The 19,422-nt window shown below is 30.5% G+C and overlaps 1 protein-coding gene and 1 long non-coding RNA gene across 3 annotated transcripts in view; both read right to left on the minus strand.

Annotated features, from left to right (window-relative positions):
* The window catches only part of LOC112681793, a 161,759-nt gene that overhangs the window by 25,513 nt on the left and 116,824 nt on the right, over window positions 1-19,422 (minus strand). The gene's annotated exons all lie outside the window — the stretch shown is intronic.
* Window positions 4,978-6,804, minus strand: LOC112681794. 2 transcript variants are annotated; one of them, XR_003148430.1, is made up of 5 exons: window positions 6,357-6,804; window positions 5,887-6,026; window positions 5,384-5,688; window positions 5,152-5,313; window positions 4,978-5,090 (listed from the first exon to the last, which is right to left on the minus strand). It is a non-coding gene; the product is annotated as an uncharacterized LOC112681794 (long non-coding RNA). The 2 variants fall into 2 exon arrangements; XR_003148431.1 differs by lacking the exon at window positions 5,887-6,026.

The following is a 19,422-nucleotide window of genomic DNA, read 5'->3' on the forward strand; positions in this document are numbered from 1 at the left end:
TATTCAGTAACAATTTAAAGTGTAAACTAACGTAAATTAATTAACGACGATAAAAATATGAAATTGTATACTTAATAAGGATGATTATAAGTCGACAAAAAATCTTGTTTTCAATTTAATGATTAGTTCGATTTGTTAACAATTATCGGTATTAATTTTGGTATTAAACATTTTTTTTCATTTTTATGAAACACATTGAAAATATTTTAGTTGTTCAATCCAACTACGACTGAATCATGTTAAGGGTATTTGCAAAATTATTGGAGACATTTTACTATTCATCTCCCTGTGCTTTCTTGCGTTAAAACGCATCAAAACTGTTGATGGCACTTGCACACTTGTAATGCGAATATAAATAGTTCAAATATAATGTTGAAAACGAACGACACTTTATCGCCAAGAGAAATAATGCAAATATGCTTACATCATGCGTTTTTTTTTTTTTTTTGAATATTTAAACTTATTAAATGGAAAACAAGAAATCATTGTAAAAATTATCGTGGTCGTTATTACAACGACCACGGCGTCCCGATTGACGTCCGCGAGTACGCGACCGAACCGGTCTGGCCGCCGCCGGCGGCGCGAGGCGTCGCCTCGGTGGACGAAATTAGCTCGCCTACAACGGTTGAGAGAGAAACAACGTCTGTCTGTCACGAAATCTTTATTATTGTTAAAATTAGTTATTTATATTGAATAAAAGACTGATATTTATTATTTAATAAATATTTTACAATTTTTATTCACCTTCAACACCAACAATATGTGCGTAAAATTATATTCGCCGAATAAATAAAAAATGTCTTCCGGATTTCTCGTCAAGTAATGTTTTGTTAGAAAACAGAGATTACGTTAAATCTCTACCGAGCTAAACGGTATATATATATGTAATGCATTGATGTTTAAAGAAATAGTTTCCTGGTTTTGTCCCTGACAAACGCATATGACAAATGAATTTAACTAATACCGTCATTGTGCGCCGATCGTATCGTGATTGTTAATGACGCAAGAGCGTTGTTTTCGCTATTTTATCGAGATCAAGTATATTTTAATAATGCAAATTCCTCGGATGAAATGTTAGCAATAACACGACGACCGGATTTATCATATGGTGGGAACGTTCCCAAATGCAGAATGTGGTTTATGCATTACGCGAACGTTGAAAATAGTATTTTGGTCCACCATTCGTTTCGTATTGAAAATTTGGGTGATTCAATGCAAACCGGAGTACTAGTTAAATGTTATTTAGTTCGCTTAAAATCCTCATCATACCTCATCATAACTTTAGATTTCATTGCTTCTTCGCGATTTAAAATCATGTGCCAATCGATGTGTACATATTCGCCGTAAAATCAAATATCATGTAATTATATTTACTGACAGCGTTTAATAATTACTGTTATAATTATAACATTATGCGATGTATATCATATAACAACATCGTGATATATGTAACAAAGTAAACATTTTAAACGCAAATGTTGCTCTTCGTAAAATATTTTGTAAATTTGAATTTCTGATTATTTCGTTTGGTCGCAATGCAATCATATAAACGTTGTATATTGTTTTGGTTTTGAGAACTGCTCGATTTTCCGCACAATACCAATATGCATTTCATAGGTACCAACGACATGGATTTAGAATGTAATTTTTTTCAGAATATTTGCCCAGTAGCGTTGAATTTTATTGATCGTTCAAAAAATGATATTATAACGGAACCCATAAAATTCGAATAACATAATATTATTACATGTATAAATAATGGATAAAATCATTGAAATTATCTGAATTACAAATGGCTCCAACGTCATTATTTACATTTTATTTATTTTTATTTTTATCTTAGTACGCAGGAATCATGATTCAAGAGCACACTAATTTTGCATTAGATGTATTGACATAGAAATTAAAAATAAATCTCATTCGGTTCAAAGGGGTTAAACATCATATGTTGTGTACATGTAAACGCAAAAAGAAATGTTTGAAAATACGGTTATCAATACAATTCAAACTGTCATTTTGAACCATTAAAATTTTAAATGGAATTTTTGAGTCTGTTCAAACGGAATAACGTGACACTATTCCAATCTCCGATTCTTCGATCACATTACGCAACGGTTATTTAAATCAATTCTGTAGAAATACATTATGGTTACTTTCAAATATCACAGTCAGACAATATGAGATTTTTCAACGTTTAAAATAAAGAACAAACTTTGAATATAAATTGGAAGAAGGTATCAAGAGACCTGCTGCAACGCGAAATACGAAAGCAATATGAACTTACGAAAAATGATATCGAAGAAGTGGAATTTTATAAGTTATTAAAAATGTAAAATAGGTGAAACCGTGAATATCATCAGTAAGCATGCAAAAACGAATAATAACATTTTTCACCTATCGAGTTGAAGTTTCTATTACGCGTGTTTGAATTAAGTTATTTACAAAAATGTTGGAAAATTGTGAGAAATTAAATACACGATGATCTTTTTTATTAAAAATATAAAACCATCTTATAGTATTTTGTGATCTGATGATTATATTTAGTATTATATAGTCCATAAAAATATTAACTATATTATTTATTACATTAAGTTCAAATTATTATAAGCTGTAAATAAATTAAATAATAAAGTAACCCGTAAAAATATAACAAAACAATGTTATTGAGTACACAATAATGAATTTTTTTTCAAATGGATCATAAATATTTGCACATCATACTGTACAACAATATTACAGATGAATATTTTATAATTTATTTATATTGAATAAATTATATCATTATGTGTGTGAGTGTGTTATTGAGTACATTACAAGTGAACATTAAAAGCATTTTGAGGAGGTCATCCAGTGGTCAGTGGTAATTTTTTTTAAAACCAATTTACCGTAAAAGTAAATCAGGATTCCGATTAAACTTGTTTAAACATGCGAGTGAAATTATCGTGCATATAGATTGTTGCCGAATTTTGAATAACAGTAATTGTAATTGATTTGAGTTTTTCAAGAAATCTGTTATGATGCGAATTTAAACGAATTTGGTGAAATATTCAATTCGAACATATTTATGTAGTCAACAATGTACTATTTTGGAAGCATTGAAAGGGAGGGCTGTAAATGATTTGACCGGCTCTCAAATTATTATGCCATATAACCAGATGGGTTTTATCATTTCCGCGAGTTCATGGCAAAAGTCCAATAATTGTGAGCGTTGTATACTGTCAATCGGTATTAAAAATATAAAATTGTACGTTTATCGAAAAATCCGAAATGATAATAAAAGAACATAAATATTAATGTTCAATTAAATCCTTCGAAGACCACGCTTGAGATCGATCATTAAATGGCCAGTATAAAAAAACTTTTATGCTGACCATTACACACGAAATACTCGTATGCGTACCGTGTTTTTTTTATGTATATTCCAATAAAAAAAAGATAATAAAATATTCCGTGCATGCTAATAGTGATATGGTTGTAACCATATGTAATACGTAATTAAATTGAACTTTGGTCAATTATGTGGACGCGAACTAATATTGGATATACTATATATAATATAGTATTGGATCGGTCTAGAACTTTCTTGAACACTGATGTGTGCAAGACAGTATTATCGGAATTTCATTAATCCGGCGCGAATAAGGTATTACCTTAATCATATGAAAGCATAGCCGTACATCATAACTTACGCACTTACGTCGAAAGTTTCACAAAACAGTCGTTTGAGTGAGCCGACGAATAAAAGTGAAAACTTCAAACGCAATTTAATTAAACTCAACAACATATTACCCACAATTTTTCCAATGTTGTATGTACAATATGTTCGGTCGAGTTGTAACGGAGCCCGCCCTCAGACGAAAACGGCCCTTTTCGGAGCCACCCAGAACAACATTGTGATGGTGTAAAATCCCACACAGCAATAAAACATTGTTAACATATTTCAACAATATGTTAGAGAAACATATTATAGTGTCTAAAATATTATGAAAAAATGTCTTTTTAGGTTAAGTTGTATATTCGTGTTCTGAATATGTTTTGTCAAAAATATCAATATGTTTACTATATGATTTACATATATTTTCAACATATTAATTATTACATATTTCCAGTAAATGATTATATGATGTTTTTCAAAGTGCATAAAATATTAATAGCCACATTTATTGTTGGTTCTAAATGATTTGAAACATTAAAAAACAATTTAATAAACAATATAATACAGTAGTATTTTTGTTAACTTGTAAATGGATTATTCTATCAGTAGTATTTTAGTAGTAATCTCTAGATAATATTTATTTTTAATTTAATTATTAATTTTTTGCATACCTATATATAGAAATGTATTTTATATTTATTTATAATAATTAATCTTACTTATTGTAGCAATGCCAGAATAATATATATATATATATATAATAATATAAAATATGGTTGTCGTTTATCAATAATATAATAAAGTATAAACTCAATATTATAAAGACCATATGGATAAGAAAGCAACTACAATTAAAAGGCCATAATATAATATAAAACAAGTACATTCTAAAATAGTGTTAATTTATTTATTTAATCCAATAAAAAATATATTTTTTAATTTAACTTTTTATGTATAGTAAATATAATGTGATAATGTATTTTTATAGTAAAATATTATGATTAATACTTGTAGAATCAAAAACAATGAGTATAAAATAAAAACTTGATCTTCAATTTAGAAATAAAAAATATTAAAATAAGTAATAATAGCATACTGGTGTATAAAAATATATCAACATAACAAAATAAAAAACTCTTGATAGCTAAGTCAAAAAGTTGTATCATATATCATATACATCATATATGACTACACCTTACTTCTTAAATGTAATAATAATAATAATAAAAAAAAAAATGATAAGCAGTTTTGTATGAAAAATGTATGATAAAAAATAATCATTTTTTTAATGATTTGTAAATACATGAGTAGAATCATTTTTTTTTTTTTTTTTATTTAATTAAGCGGTTATTCGATGGAGCTAACCATGATTTTATTGGATTGGAAATATCACAATCTGGCACATTTTCAAACTTTTTCACTCTTCTTATAGAATCTAAAACATAAAAAGAATTAAAATATTTAAACATTTAAATTTTGTAAATTAATATGTTTACCAAAAATTAAAGAACAACTGTGTAACTTTGAAATTTTTTTTTCCCTTTGAAGCCAATAAAAAAAAAAAAAATTAACAAAAAGTTGTCTGTAAACATTCACTGCATCATAACTCTTATGGTTATAGGTATCTTCTTTGAAACCGCTCTCGATAATATCATTTCCTATAAAAAAAATATATATACATGAAATAAATGTTTTTTTTTTTGATAATTGTGTATATATTACTCATACATTGTCTTTTCTTAGTTGTATCCTTTGATATATTTTCAAACTCGTTTAAATCGTCATCATTCTTAAGAGGCCATAAACAAATTAATGAATCAAACATAATATCATCGGTAAGCATCTCATCATATCATCATTACTATTTGTACCAATATTTCTATTATATGATTTAAAACATTTGAGATTTTCTTCAATCAAATCTATTTTCTCTTTTAAGTAATCAATTTTATAAGTATGACTTTTAATCTCATACTTTATTTCTGCTAAACATGAAGAAATGTGTTTTTCAAAAGGCACAGATAGATTTTTTTCTATAAAAATAATAAATAGTATAATATAAATATATGATAGCCTTAAATACAAAAATAATACGTCAAATATAATGATTTTAAAAAAACATGGTCACCCATTTTACACTTTAAACCAACTAGAAAGCATTATTTGAATTTTATAAGTATAATTACATTACTGTTATGTATTGAACTAATTGCTTGATATAGTATACGTACTTTTCAAAGATTTTTTTCTCAGAAGAATAATGTAATGAATTATAAGTGAAAATATTTCTGTTTACATTTGAATCACTTCTTAAATATGAATTTTTTTTGTACATCATGACTTGACAGATTGTTACTCATCAAAATTTTGTCTGAGATACAAATATTTATTAAATTTATTTATTTAAAATTAATAAAAAATACTAAGTTATATCCATAATATATATGGATTCCTTTTAACTTGTCTTTTTTTTTCGTACACAAGTACGTGTATATATTATTACAGTACGTATAATACACACTTATTATTGACCACGAGTGTAGGATCCCGGTATTAATATAGGGAAATACGGCAAAGTGGATTTTTTTGATATTGGCGAGTTTGCGACATTCAATTTATTTATAGTTATCTACCTTCACATTTGGGATTGAGTTTATAATATTATAAAATATATAGATAAAACAAAGTATATAATACTTACGATTTTACTCGCCCAACAACTCGTTTTCAGTACTTTACGTCTCCACTAGTGGAGACTGCAGCTGCAGTCACAATAATTACTCAAAAAACACAAATGGCAAATGCACAAATTAAGAAAATGTTTAAACGCCACAAATTTATTTATTTTAAAATTAACTATAAACAATATGGTATTGGGCATATGCGTGGCTGTCCAAATCGAAAAACAATAAATTACGCAGTAACTGCCATTACTTTATGCAGTGAGGCAAGTATCAGTGTGACCAATGCTTAATAAGAAAGCCAATTTAACACACTACGTTTTTGTACTTTACCATCTTTACCACGGAATAAAATTAATAAACAATTATTGTGCTAAAACAGTAAAATAGAATAATAAGGAATAATATTTTGGCAATTTGTATACTTATTGTCTTGTCACCGCAAACCGGTATCTAGTTTGTGTTAGTCGTAAATGATTATTAGTGCGAGTGAGGTACTGCGGTGAGACATCGGTACCGCCACCCGCGCCCGGCCAAGTATGCACATTGACACATCGTTATCGAAAAGTTATTTATAGCGGGACAATAATATAATATAATTATTATAATAATAAATTATTATATTCGTCCATTAATACAATTATCGAACCCACTACCCACACTTAACATATCTTCGCAGATATTTCAATTTTTTTTTTTTTTTTTCTAGAAAGAGGACAAATTTTTATAGGGCACATGAACTTCGATTTTGTAAAAAATTTACTTTGCTAAAGAAGTAATCAAGTAAAAACCACAAACGTACAATATTTATATAATATATTAATATTATATATTATTATCATATAATGATATACAATTTGTACGTGTTTGAAATATGTCGTATTGATTATGTCTATGTATAATATTTAAAAGAACATGAACACTAAATGTGATTAAAATATTAAGATATTCCATTTTCTGTGTGGGATAACATGAAGGCAACCAATACTGCGGAGGAATAGTGTCATTTTAAATTAAAGTGCAACACGGTATCGATAATATTCCATTATTGATTGATTTTAGATTAAACGATACATTTTATACCTACTGCTCACGAATGATTCAAAAATCGTTTAGACTTAGCCAAAGTGCTTGGTACACGAGTACAGATGTCATGTTTTAGCGTTCAGTACGTGTTGACATATAAACCATCACGTAGTAACACTGGTATTATTGATCTCAAGGAACATTCTCGTGGACCGATATAAAATGGTCACGCTAAAATGAATAATTCATGTAGAAATACAATACGTAACTATACGTTTTAAAACGTACACTTCAATCATTAATTCAGTTCAATACTACGTACTTTGATTCGTATAGAATATGTAGTTGAGTACAGAGTTGCAATTTGCATAAAAGTTTGACAACAATAATGGTTGTAAATTATGATATAGATTATTGTTTAAATTGTATTAATAACCATTAATACTTTAGATTTTAAATCAATTACGTTGACTGCTATGAGAGATCATTTTATTCCACATAGCTATGTCGATTTTTTCGACTTCAGGAATCAAATACTCATAGCTTATCAGATATCGTTTAAATATCAGTTTCTTTGTTATTAGTCGATTAAAACGATCAACTCAGCATTCAAATGTTTGACATTTTTAGTAGTTCTTAAAGTTTGGTTCTAATTACTTTTAACACATTATATTTACTCCTTATATATTTAATTTTCCTTAAAATAAATTCAAAAATTAATATTTTTGATATTTGTAATAAATCAGCTGATCTTTATCAATACATTTATTGACACAAATAGGTACAAGTATTGTATAATTTGGTATATATCTAAACAATGTTGTAAGATTTTATTTTCATAAAATAAATATAATATACAAATTATAAGTATATAATGATAAGTAGTAATAAGTGTAAAAATTGGTATTTCCATTGTTACTCAGTGGTTGAATAAATCTTCTGATATCATAGAAAGTTTTATCCATGTCAAATTCAATGATCTAGATTTTGAATGTCTGATCAAAATCGAAATATAGACAACTCTTTGATCAAAATACTACATAATTTTGTTATTATTCTATTATTATAATATATTATTCAAGTTTATAAAATGTTACTGTTTATTGTTATACTCTATTTTCAAGTGCAAAGTTATTAGGAAGGTACCTAAGAAGTTAAACATTTGTTTTGTTATCATTATTAAAGTATTATATATATATATTGATATTAAGAGATATAGCTGTTTTATTATTTTTAAATTTATAAAAATGAAAAATTATGTAATTTACGTAAATTTGAATATTTGTTTTATATTTTACAAGTAATACATTATTTCAAGATTATTATCTTAAATGTTTGAAATGTCCCTCAAAGCTAAAAATGCACTTGTATGATTCACATATTTATTATGACTAAAACTACTTTTGACCCATAAAATTATATAGTTGAAATGCTACATTTAATGATTTAATGTAAGCAAAAAAAAAATCAAAAGTTGGAAGAAAAAGTCTTTTTTCATTTGGATAACATTATCAAAGCGGCACGTCTAAAAAAAAAAAAAAAATAGACTAACTCCGAAACTATAAGTTCATAATATAAATTTGTTTAAAAATCAATATACGTTGTTTTATTTTCCATCAAAGAATTCCATAGATAGTTGTCGCATTTACATTTTCCAAACCTTGTACTGCTGATTAATATGTGAGTTCTAGTTAAATATTTCCGTATTGAAACTGTAATTCCTAGGTTGTAGACTAATAGCATTTCAATGTTGTGTTTTAAAGTCATGTAAGCTCAATATCGTTTCACTCAATCTTCGAACAATCTAAAATCAAATTACGTACAATCAAACTGTATACATATTTAAATACTATTCGATTGCCATGGCATAATCACGATAGTGCGTTTGAAAAAAAAAAAAAATTTATAGTTATGATTATAATAATGATCGTCATCATATGACCAACAGTTTTATCGGTATCACTAATCACGGAACGGAAATCATTCTGACAGGACAATATTCCTTAAAAATAGTCACCGGCGCATAGCAATGGATTTTACTTTTTATTTTTTGTTCAAATTTCTCAAAATAACGGTGATGACGAATCATCTATGACGTCTTAATTGACACGTTAAAATCTAGTAAGATCTAACTGTGTTTAGAAGTCGAACGAGCATCTTCACTTATTTCTAACCGGGTGACACTCAAACCAACATCGTTGGTTTTTTTTTTTTTTTTTTACTTGCCTCTTGCGTATTGTGATCACGTATTTAACTTCCGGTTTTATGTTTATTTTATTTTATGTTATTTCCACTCTTTTTCGTGAAGTAAATGAGAATGTAGTGTACCTACACCGTCATAACAACGCGATTCGTACCGGAAGAGAGCGGATTATGACGTTGAACTTGTCCGTAGCAGACCACCCGCTTCTCTATGTAGCACAGTCTCTGAGAAAACGTGGTCGTTTTTGTCCAATACAGGTAGTTTATATGCGTATGTGTGCGAGTGTGCACATGTGTGTTTATGTACGTGTGTCTGTGTCACCATTTTCGGAAAGGTTGGAAAGAACGAGAAGAATATTTCGGGCGCATGCAAATCGGTTCATTCTACACGAAAAAGGAACGGGACAGAGTCAACAGAAATAAAGGATTGAATAACCTCTGTTGAAAGGCATGTGTATGTGTGTATGTAAGGATAACCCATGGCACACGAGCTAAATTACAAATTTTTTCAGCACGTCTCGACATCTGCCGCCACCCTTGAACCTCATTATTTCCGTTTAGCGCGCATATACCTTGGGTTCGTGATGGTGAAGGGTTGTTTGTTGACTACCGAATATCGTTATTTTTTTTCTCACGTCCACGCGTACGAGCACAACTGTGAGCGCGATTATTCGGGGATGTTAAAAACGTGCAATAAGCATTACGTGCACAATATCAAGAAAGAATTTAGTGAAGCTTGAGATTAAGAAAAAACGTTTAAATTCTACGCCCACTCTCTTGCCGTTAACTCGATCGCATAATCGTTTTTATCTCTGTGAATCTTACCGAAAATACGAAAAAAAATAAATATAAAAATAAACAAACTGTAGTAAAAAACTACGTGGAATACGTGAATTCATATCCGCATTAAAATAGGCGAGTCTGTACGAGTAGATGCACGAACGGAACACGGCAATATGTTGATCGGGTCACAGTCACAGCGACCAACCGTTTTCGAACGCAAGCGAGCCAGTACGATGATAGCGATATATCGAAGGTCGGTCTACACTTGTTTTTTTACCGTCTCACGGATCGCAATCGAGCGCGTTTTCATTACCTTCACACTAGGCGCGCAACGATTTTTCGAAAGCCTTGTCGGGAGTAAATATCGGTCGGGCGACTGCACACGTACTCGGGTCGTTTTCGATAAACGTGTCCGGAAATCTAAAGTAGGTCGTTTAAGAACGATGGGAAAAAAAAAATAAAAATAATAATAATAAGAGACGCACGAACTCATGCAGAAGGCTGGCAAGTCTTCGCGGCCGGTCAGTCACAGCAGGGCCAGTTGCCAAGCGATTTTTTTCTTATTACGCCCGTATATCATGTTTTCTCTTCTTATTTTGTTTTTTTTTTACATTTTTTTTTTTTTTTTTTTTTTACTACACAAATATTCTCAGCGATTGGCAAACGCACCGCAGAGTCCTTTTCACGGACGCACCTCTCCAGAATCCGACGTCACGTTAACCACGAAACCATGCGTGTGGGCTCGACAGCGATACAATGCACGTCTGCGACCGCGGAATATCTCAGATTTGATTCGATATGACTACTAAAATTGGTCGGACGTCCATCGCGGCGTGATTTGCCGTACTGTATTAAGCTATCCGTTTCGGTTTTTCTCCGACCGACGTTTCCGTTTGAAAAAGAAACACCTCACGTGGCTCGAGAACGATTATTTATTTTTTTACCATGTTTCGGAACATCGTTGTATTAATATAATTATTGTGATAAAAGCGTGGCGGTAAGTTGTGCCGTTACAGTATATTAGCAGCCTTCGAATCACGTACGCCCCCGATTTGCCGGTACACGTGAGCATCCAATACGGCGAGAATTATACAGAATAAAAATAATCATTTTACCATAATCGTCTTGCAGGGCTCCGATTTTCCACAGATTATCGGTAAACAATGTCGATGCTACACGGGTAAAAGGATAATAGTCCGTTCGTAGCATTTTTTCGATCGTGCGAAAGCAACGTTTTCAATTTTTTACCCGTCGAACATTTGGAAAAAAAAACACATGCTTTAAGGGTTTATATAATTAAAAAATGTTTTTATATAAGCGATTAATGATTTTAATGAACTAAGCAACAATTAAATATTTGGATAAAAAAAATGGACTAATGGACTATCATTCATCTTCCTTTAAACCCTTCATAAACGTTCTGACGGTTAAAATCGCACGTTTAACGGAATCACTCGAAATCGACTGATTTTTTTGTTATAGCGAAACAGAGAAAATAACATGTTTAAAAATAAATTAAATTGAATGTATATCAATATTTAATTTATCAAACAAAATTATATTTTGGTGTATAGTATATACTGTATACATATTAATTATAATTTTAACGTACATAAAAGATAGAATCACAGACAATTAAATTAGTGATACTATTGGCTTTTGATACTTAAGGGCGGCATATTCTCAAGTTTCTATTTTTAATTCCAATAACTAAGTGCTCGAAATATTTGTTAAACATTTTAGTATTTTTTTTTAAGTACAAAATTACCTTATTATAAGATCTTGTATTCTCGACTTACAGTGAGACTTTTATATGAAAGTTTACGTAAGTGAATGTATTACATAACTAGTAGCATTTTGTAATCGGCAATATTTATTTTCTCATGTATGTATTTGATACATAACTGTAGTGACTATTTTCCATTATAAGGAGATTTCCAATTTATATGAATTCCGTTATAAGGAGGTCTTACTCTATTACGATAAGGAGCCAAAAAATGTGCGTGGACGTATTTTGTTGCAATTGTAAGCAAGATGTGATTAGGTGGCTAATATTATTTCCCCAGTCCCGTTTATCAAGTTTTCTTGTTTATAATAATATTCCTCTCTAATGTTCGGAAACTCCGTATAATTAATAGTTTCTACGGCCACGCGTGCATTCGCTTTTCTTTTTTTTTTCGGTGAAATGTAGTGTTAACCCGACGTTCATTCAGATATGAACAACTGACGTGTACGCCACTCACGTTCTATGTAGTCAACGGGTTGGATTTTGGGGAACCTTTAGCGTTGATTTGTGATTTATTACACCGCTTAGGAGTGATAATACGAATTTCTGGGCGAATTTTCGGTTGGTGGTGCGTGGTTACAGTTTGTCGGTGACAGCTGGTGATTAAGATTAGGCATTTTGAGGTTATTGTGAATGTTCACGTGCTATGTTCAAGTGTATATATAATACGTACCGAGAGGTAACGCTGCAGCAGTTACATGGCCAGGAAGAATTGACTAGAACTACTTGGATGATGCTTTGATGTTTGAAATGTTACCGTCCGTACCCGCCCGTTTATTTCCATTCTGTACAACAAGCACTGTTCACGCAGTCTTGTATAATTACAGCTTTGTTTACGGGTTGAACGGGTATATTACGCATTTGATCAGAGAAAGGACTGGTAGACGGCGACGGTTGTGGGAACGTTTCATCATAACTATGCGTTTAGCACAACGATCTCCTTAAATCCATTTATAACCAAAATACAAATACCGCTCACTCACTGACTGTTTCATATCAAAAACAACAAAATGCATGAACGCGAAATTTCACATAGTGGTTTCTATAATGCTCTAGGTATACAACAAAAATGGACATTTTCAAATCTCATTTTTTAGTTTCAAAAAAGTTTTAGGCTGGATGCACAAATTACTTTTTTGTTACTTGGGAAATATTTTGTTTTATTTATTATGCTGATTTTAATAATTACCGATTGTATAATCGGTAGGTATATTCCACGTGGAAATTTAAGTAGCGTAAATAAATTTCTTTATATTGTACGGTAATTGTGCGCTATTTCAACCTAACATTTTTAGTTTCCGAAACAGAAATTGTTTTAGTCTTAAGTAGGAAAATATCTTCCGAGCAAATCCAAATGTATAAATATTATGTGTAAACTATCTATTCATGATATTTCCACTATATTTTTTGGCGTTCGATGACAGTTTTTTTGAGGTATTCGTGCAATAATTATTCCCGTGAACAAATTCTGAACAGGACGATTATTAATTTTTTGATGAATAACCATTATTACAACGTTATTTATCTTGTCGGGCGGAGTGCGAGAATACTGTAAATTTTAAATGATTTTTCAAAAAAAAAAAAACTACTATCGCTCAAAAAATTATCTTGAACCTTACGACCATTATAAAATTGTTATCAGCCCCACATGTCCCAGGAGAAGTGAATGGATTTTCATGCCGCCAGAATACCGAGTATAAAAATAAAATAATCCGCACTAGTAGGGACAAATTATGAATACGTTTACCTACCATGAAACATGGCCAGTTGAACTACACATTATGTTTTATTTATGGCGAACGATGTTTTCATCGTCAGCCGGAACGTTGACAGTTATTTAATAATATTACACTCAACCTATGTTCTGCGAATAGTTTTCCAAGGCAAACTGGCGATTTTCCATTGAGAATAATTGAATTCTGAAAGTTGTGAAAATCCAACTTATTCACTAAGAAATTCAAAACTTTCCGAACATGCGCATACACGTCATACCGATAAAAGACGCGAGGGCTGCAGTTGTTACCATACGAGTTATTCTGTTCTAAAAATGATTACAAGTTATTTTGCGATGAAAAAGCAGTTTAACATATTACGATAATCAATAACCGTTTTGTTCTCGAATTTTTATTGATCTTCACGAAATTTATAACAGCTCATACGTATTCGTCTATTAGTGATAAAACAAATTTGATAAAAATCAAAAAAATAAATAATATTGTCTCGATAGATATAATTCATAAAATTATTAATGAAGTAAAAGAAGATACTTTAAAAATTTAAAAATGATATTTATCCTTGATCTTTTTTCAAAATTAAATTTATCTAGATAGACTTATACACATCACATGAATTCATATGTAAAATAATTATTCTAACGAATTGGATTTTGCAAATATTTGAATTATTTGTACTTTTAATAACGTTTTTCATCATTTTTATTTACTATTTTAATTAAAAGTGCTACTCATATATACATATATGTTATGAAAAAACATTTCACAACTCACTAAACACAAATTCAGTATTTTAAACTATTTAAATTATACTGTTACAGGATGTGACAGAATGGATTATTCTGTAGTGACTACGATGAAACTACTCCAAGGATCACTTGCACTCATATTGGTATCCATGTAATGTTAATCAAACTTAAAAATAATTATTTTAAAATTATAACATAATCATAAGCTACAAAATATATTTAAAAAAAAAAAAAAAACAATAAATAAACAATTTTTTTGTAATCGGGTATTTTTATTTTTTATTTTGTCAGGATTATATTTGTCATAGCGTAATGAATGATCGAAATCAATTATGTGACGATTTTAAACAAATCACCCGGGTTATCTTGAAATAAATAACAAACTTTATCCAATTATTACGTTGTTAAAATATGTCAATTTATTCCATCATATATATAGTAAAATATTTAATGTTAGAGATGCGGACAACTTGTTAACCGAGTGAATCCGAGTGCCGAACGTAACGTTTCAATAGTAGGAAAAAGGAATAATATTTCAACATTTAAACATGATACGCTATTATTTAGTATTGTTATCAGTGTTCAAGAACGTAAACAATATACACGTATCACATAAAAAATAAGTGGTTAAAAGTAGCACGCGTTTTTATAATATATTTATTTATTTTTTTAACTAATACCTTTTCCATTATATTATGTCTTTTTCATTGTAGCCGTATATTATTTAATCTCCTGTCACCGTATTTGTACATAACATAATAATATCCCCTCGATAGAATTGCCGTGCGCAAGGTTCTATTTTTTTTTTTTTTTTTTTTTTTATGATACCTCATCAAATTTTACGTCCCGTACGATATTCGTACACGCAACATAATGTGTACGTACTTATTTCTCTCGGTTCTCTCGTTCTTGGTTCGGTCGTTAAATTTTATTTCGTAGTTTAAAACTAATAATAAAAAATTAAGTACAGTTAATTTAGGAATCTCGTGATGTGTTACGCTTTCGGTTTGAAAACCGAAGGCGGCAGCAATAAACCACAGAACTCGATTCGACGGTGCGCAACACAGCAGCGATAATGATAATAATAGTAGTATAAAGTTAAAGCATTATAAAATATAAAACCTAATCGCCGTATCAGCTTAAGCTGAACACGTTTTAACGACGCAACGTTGATATACCAGGTACTAGCCAAATGTAAATTAACGTGTTCCGTTTATCCGTTAAATTGTATTTAACTTCCGAATAATAATATTAATAATTAGTATTTTCAACAACGTCAAATCGCATCGTTAATTTCTATGTACCCCTAACTCCGTACGAACGTACGCACGTATAACGCACGGTAAACATTTACCGATCATCCATCGCGCAGATGATGAGAATATTCGCTAGAACGTAAAAAGTTTTACAACGATTTTGAAATCGTTTCGGACGTTTCAGTGCGTTTTTAATAACGAACGCATGCTGAGAGCATGTAATTACTGCTGAGACCGAGACCCATCATTTTCTCCACGGTGCATACTTAAATAAGAGGACGCCGAGCTGTTTCGACGGTCCATTATGTTCTTCTTCTGTTTTTTTTTTTCATTTTACTTAATAATCATAATCATTTCCATCGTGAATTGTCTTTTAAAACGTCTTGGCTTGAAATCGGATTTGTTCGGAACGATTTTCACGATTCAATGATTGTTTGCGTTCGAATAGAAAATAATCACATGTCATATTCAGTAAAACGAAATGAATCCTTGGTATTTTTTTATTATATGTATTTAAAATATAGGATATATTTTATAATCATTTTTTTTTCCACAATAAGTGAATTTGATGAAACATAAATACAAAGGCGTGGAAGTACCTTCGACTATACGAGGAAGAAGATCAATAAGTGTAGGAACCCTTGACGTTGATAAGAGTAAGTTAATTGTCATAATTCAAAATTTTTTGACACCAGTATCATTCTAGTTGACGAGGGGAATTTTTTAGTAAATATTCACTAATTAATATAGACTGTTGGATTCGTGTGGTTGTTTAATCTGTTGTGAAATTGTTTTATAGTTTATATCTTTAGCCATGACTGTCTTGATTTTTAAATTTAATTTTAGATGTTTAATGATACACAAGTTATTCACTAAAGGTAAATTGACTAAAATTCCACAATCATTTGTATTCCAGAATTAGTTATGGCCGGTAAACTCTATTTTGGCACATTAGGCGAAGTCTAGTGTTTAGGACGTTTCGTTTGATTTTTAGATGCGGGTTCCAAATAAAATGTTTTTGTCCAGTGTTAGGCCTACACATTTAAATAACCGCTGGAATTCGGGTATCATGAAAATAAACTTTAGGTGAATTACCTTTTATTCGACAGAAATGGTTATAAAAATACTTTATCAAGAATTTATCCTTAAAATGCCGAATTATGTTGCTGCTATATGATAAGAATTTGAATAGTTGTGCAGTCGGAATACATGGCTAATATCGTATATGCACTTTTTAGTATTTATACTTCTAGTAAATAGCGAAATAAAATAACACCAAAATAAATAACCAATTTTAAAACCCTTTATTAATACATATAAGTTAAAAATAATTTTTAAATAGTACAGATCTCAGCACAGTCACACTACGATTGCTTCTGGTCTTTCATTTATTTTATCTATGTTTTCGTGAAGTTAACATGTATACTCAGGTATTCGATGTATATTGATATCTCGAATATCTAAGAATTCATTCCGGAAGGAATAATATTTCGGTGAATCCAATTTTCTTAAAAAATATTTTAACTTCGCTATTTTTCGCTGTTCGGTACCGCTCTAGTATCTCATCTATATCCACTATAGAAGCAGGAGTTCCTCAAGGAGCAATTACAGCTCCTGTCCTTTTGAACATCTTCATAGCTGATCAATCCACTTCTCCCTACACGTTCGTAGCTGAATACGCCGATGATAAAGCTATCCTTTCAACCCACGAAAATCCTATCATTACCTTTATGCAACTTCAATCTCATCTTTCTCGTTTGGAATCCTGGTGTCGAAATTGGAAAGTCAAAATAAACGAAACCAAATCCTACCACATCAAATTTACCTTCAAACTTCTTTTAACAACATCACAATTCCAACCTCACCAAGCACAAAATACCTTGGCATATATTTTGACAAAAAACTAAACTGGGCCCATTATACTCATAACATCAAAATTAAACTAAACTCTTGTCTTCGTTCACTTAATATTTTTTTTTAACGCAAAATCAAAACTTCACACTAAACTAAACTTATACAAAACTCCCCTTAAATCCATTTGGATTTACGGCATCCAAATATGGGGCTCTGCAAAAAAGTCACATATAAACAAAATTCATATAACCCAAAATAAATTATTTCGTTTAGTAACAAAGGTTCCTTTCTATGTATCCAACCAAACCTTACACTCAGACCTAAAAATGAACACTGTGTTCGAAACCACTACCAAATCATACTCTCATTGCTACAACTCTCTTTTCGACCATCTTAACATCCTAGCTAAAAATCTAACCAATTCAATGCATGGAAACCCTCCCAAAAGATTGAAAAGAAAGTGGTGCCGCGACCTACTTCTATAATTTAACCTTACGACTCTGACCTGGAGTGTCGCCAGTGGGCGGCTTCTCCTTCATATTTTCTGGCTGTAACCTTATTTTTGTTAGCACTTAAGCTTATTATACATAATTTGTGTAGATTGTTTAAATCAAATAAAAAATAAAAAAAAAAAAGAACTTCGGTATTTAAAAATTGCTCAATCGAATCGTTTATTTATTGAATATTTTAATATATTCCGTTAAATATTCATAATAATTCACTAGAATTTATCTCATATAACCTAATATACTAATTATAACTAATATTTAATGTCATTTTCTCACCCAGCAACTCAACAAATGGTCATCGAATGCCGATTGCTAGTTACACTGGTTACCAAAAGTAAAATATTATTTTTTATTTCTTTATGTCGATATTGTGGTTGAGTAATAAATGTGAAAAATTTATAACATTATTTTACATTGATTTTTATTTTATTTTCTGTTATAACAAAAATTGATTTGTTTTTCATGAAAATCGACCGTTTTCCAACACTCAGTCCATCGTGGTATTAATATTATAATATTATAAGCCTTGAAACAGAACCTCGGCGCAATAGGTGAAAACTGAGGAATAGACGGAAAATAATTTGTAAATATTATTTAACGCGTTTCCGTTTTTTTTAGTTTTTTGTATATATTTTTATATCCTTTTTATCGAATAACCACGCGGAAAAAAGTGATTCGTTGCTCGTGCTTGGACCACCGTGTACGTGACGTTGGCTGCAGGGATGCGGATCTCAGAGCGAGCCAACTTTTACATGGCTGACCCGAATAATGACAATAATGATAACGAAATAACGTTCCCGTTCACCCGTCACGAAAATAACGTTATTTGAAGAGGGTCGGTCGAAAATTAAATCGTAACCTATGCACACGGGCCGTGGACGTTTTAATTGATGCTACCGCGAAGACGGACAGGTGGTGAGAGTAGAATGGTGGAACAATACCTATTACGCCGTTCACTGTTGTTGTAATTGTAACTAAAACGGTGAACGTAAATTGTTGTAATATTTTCGTTGCGATACATTTGGTATTTTCGTATGAACCGTGCGCATACATGTGTACGATAAACGCGAGGTGCAGTAGCGGATTATACAACCGTGGCTCTCAGATCGTACCGAGACACAGTGACTGGGGTGTCATTTGTCTTCGAATTCGTTGAAATTGCATTACAAAAGTCAAATAAACAAACGC

Source organism: Sipha flava, unplaced genomic scaffold (assembly GCF_003268045.1).
Source record: "Sipha flava isolate LNK unplaced genomic scaffold, YSA_version1 197_pilon_pilon, whole genome shotgun sequence".
Lineage (NCBI taxonomy): Eukaryota > Metazoa > Arthropoda > Insecta > Hemiptera > Aphididae > Sipha > Sipha flava.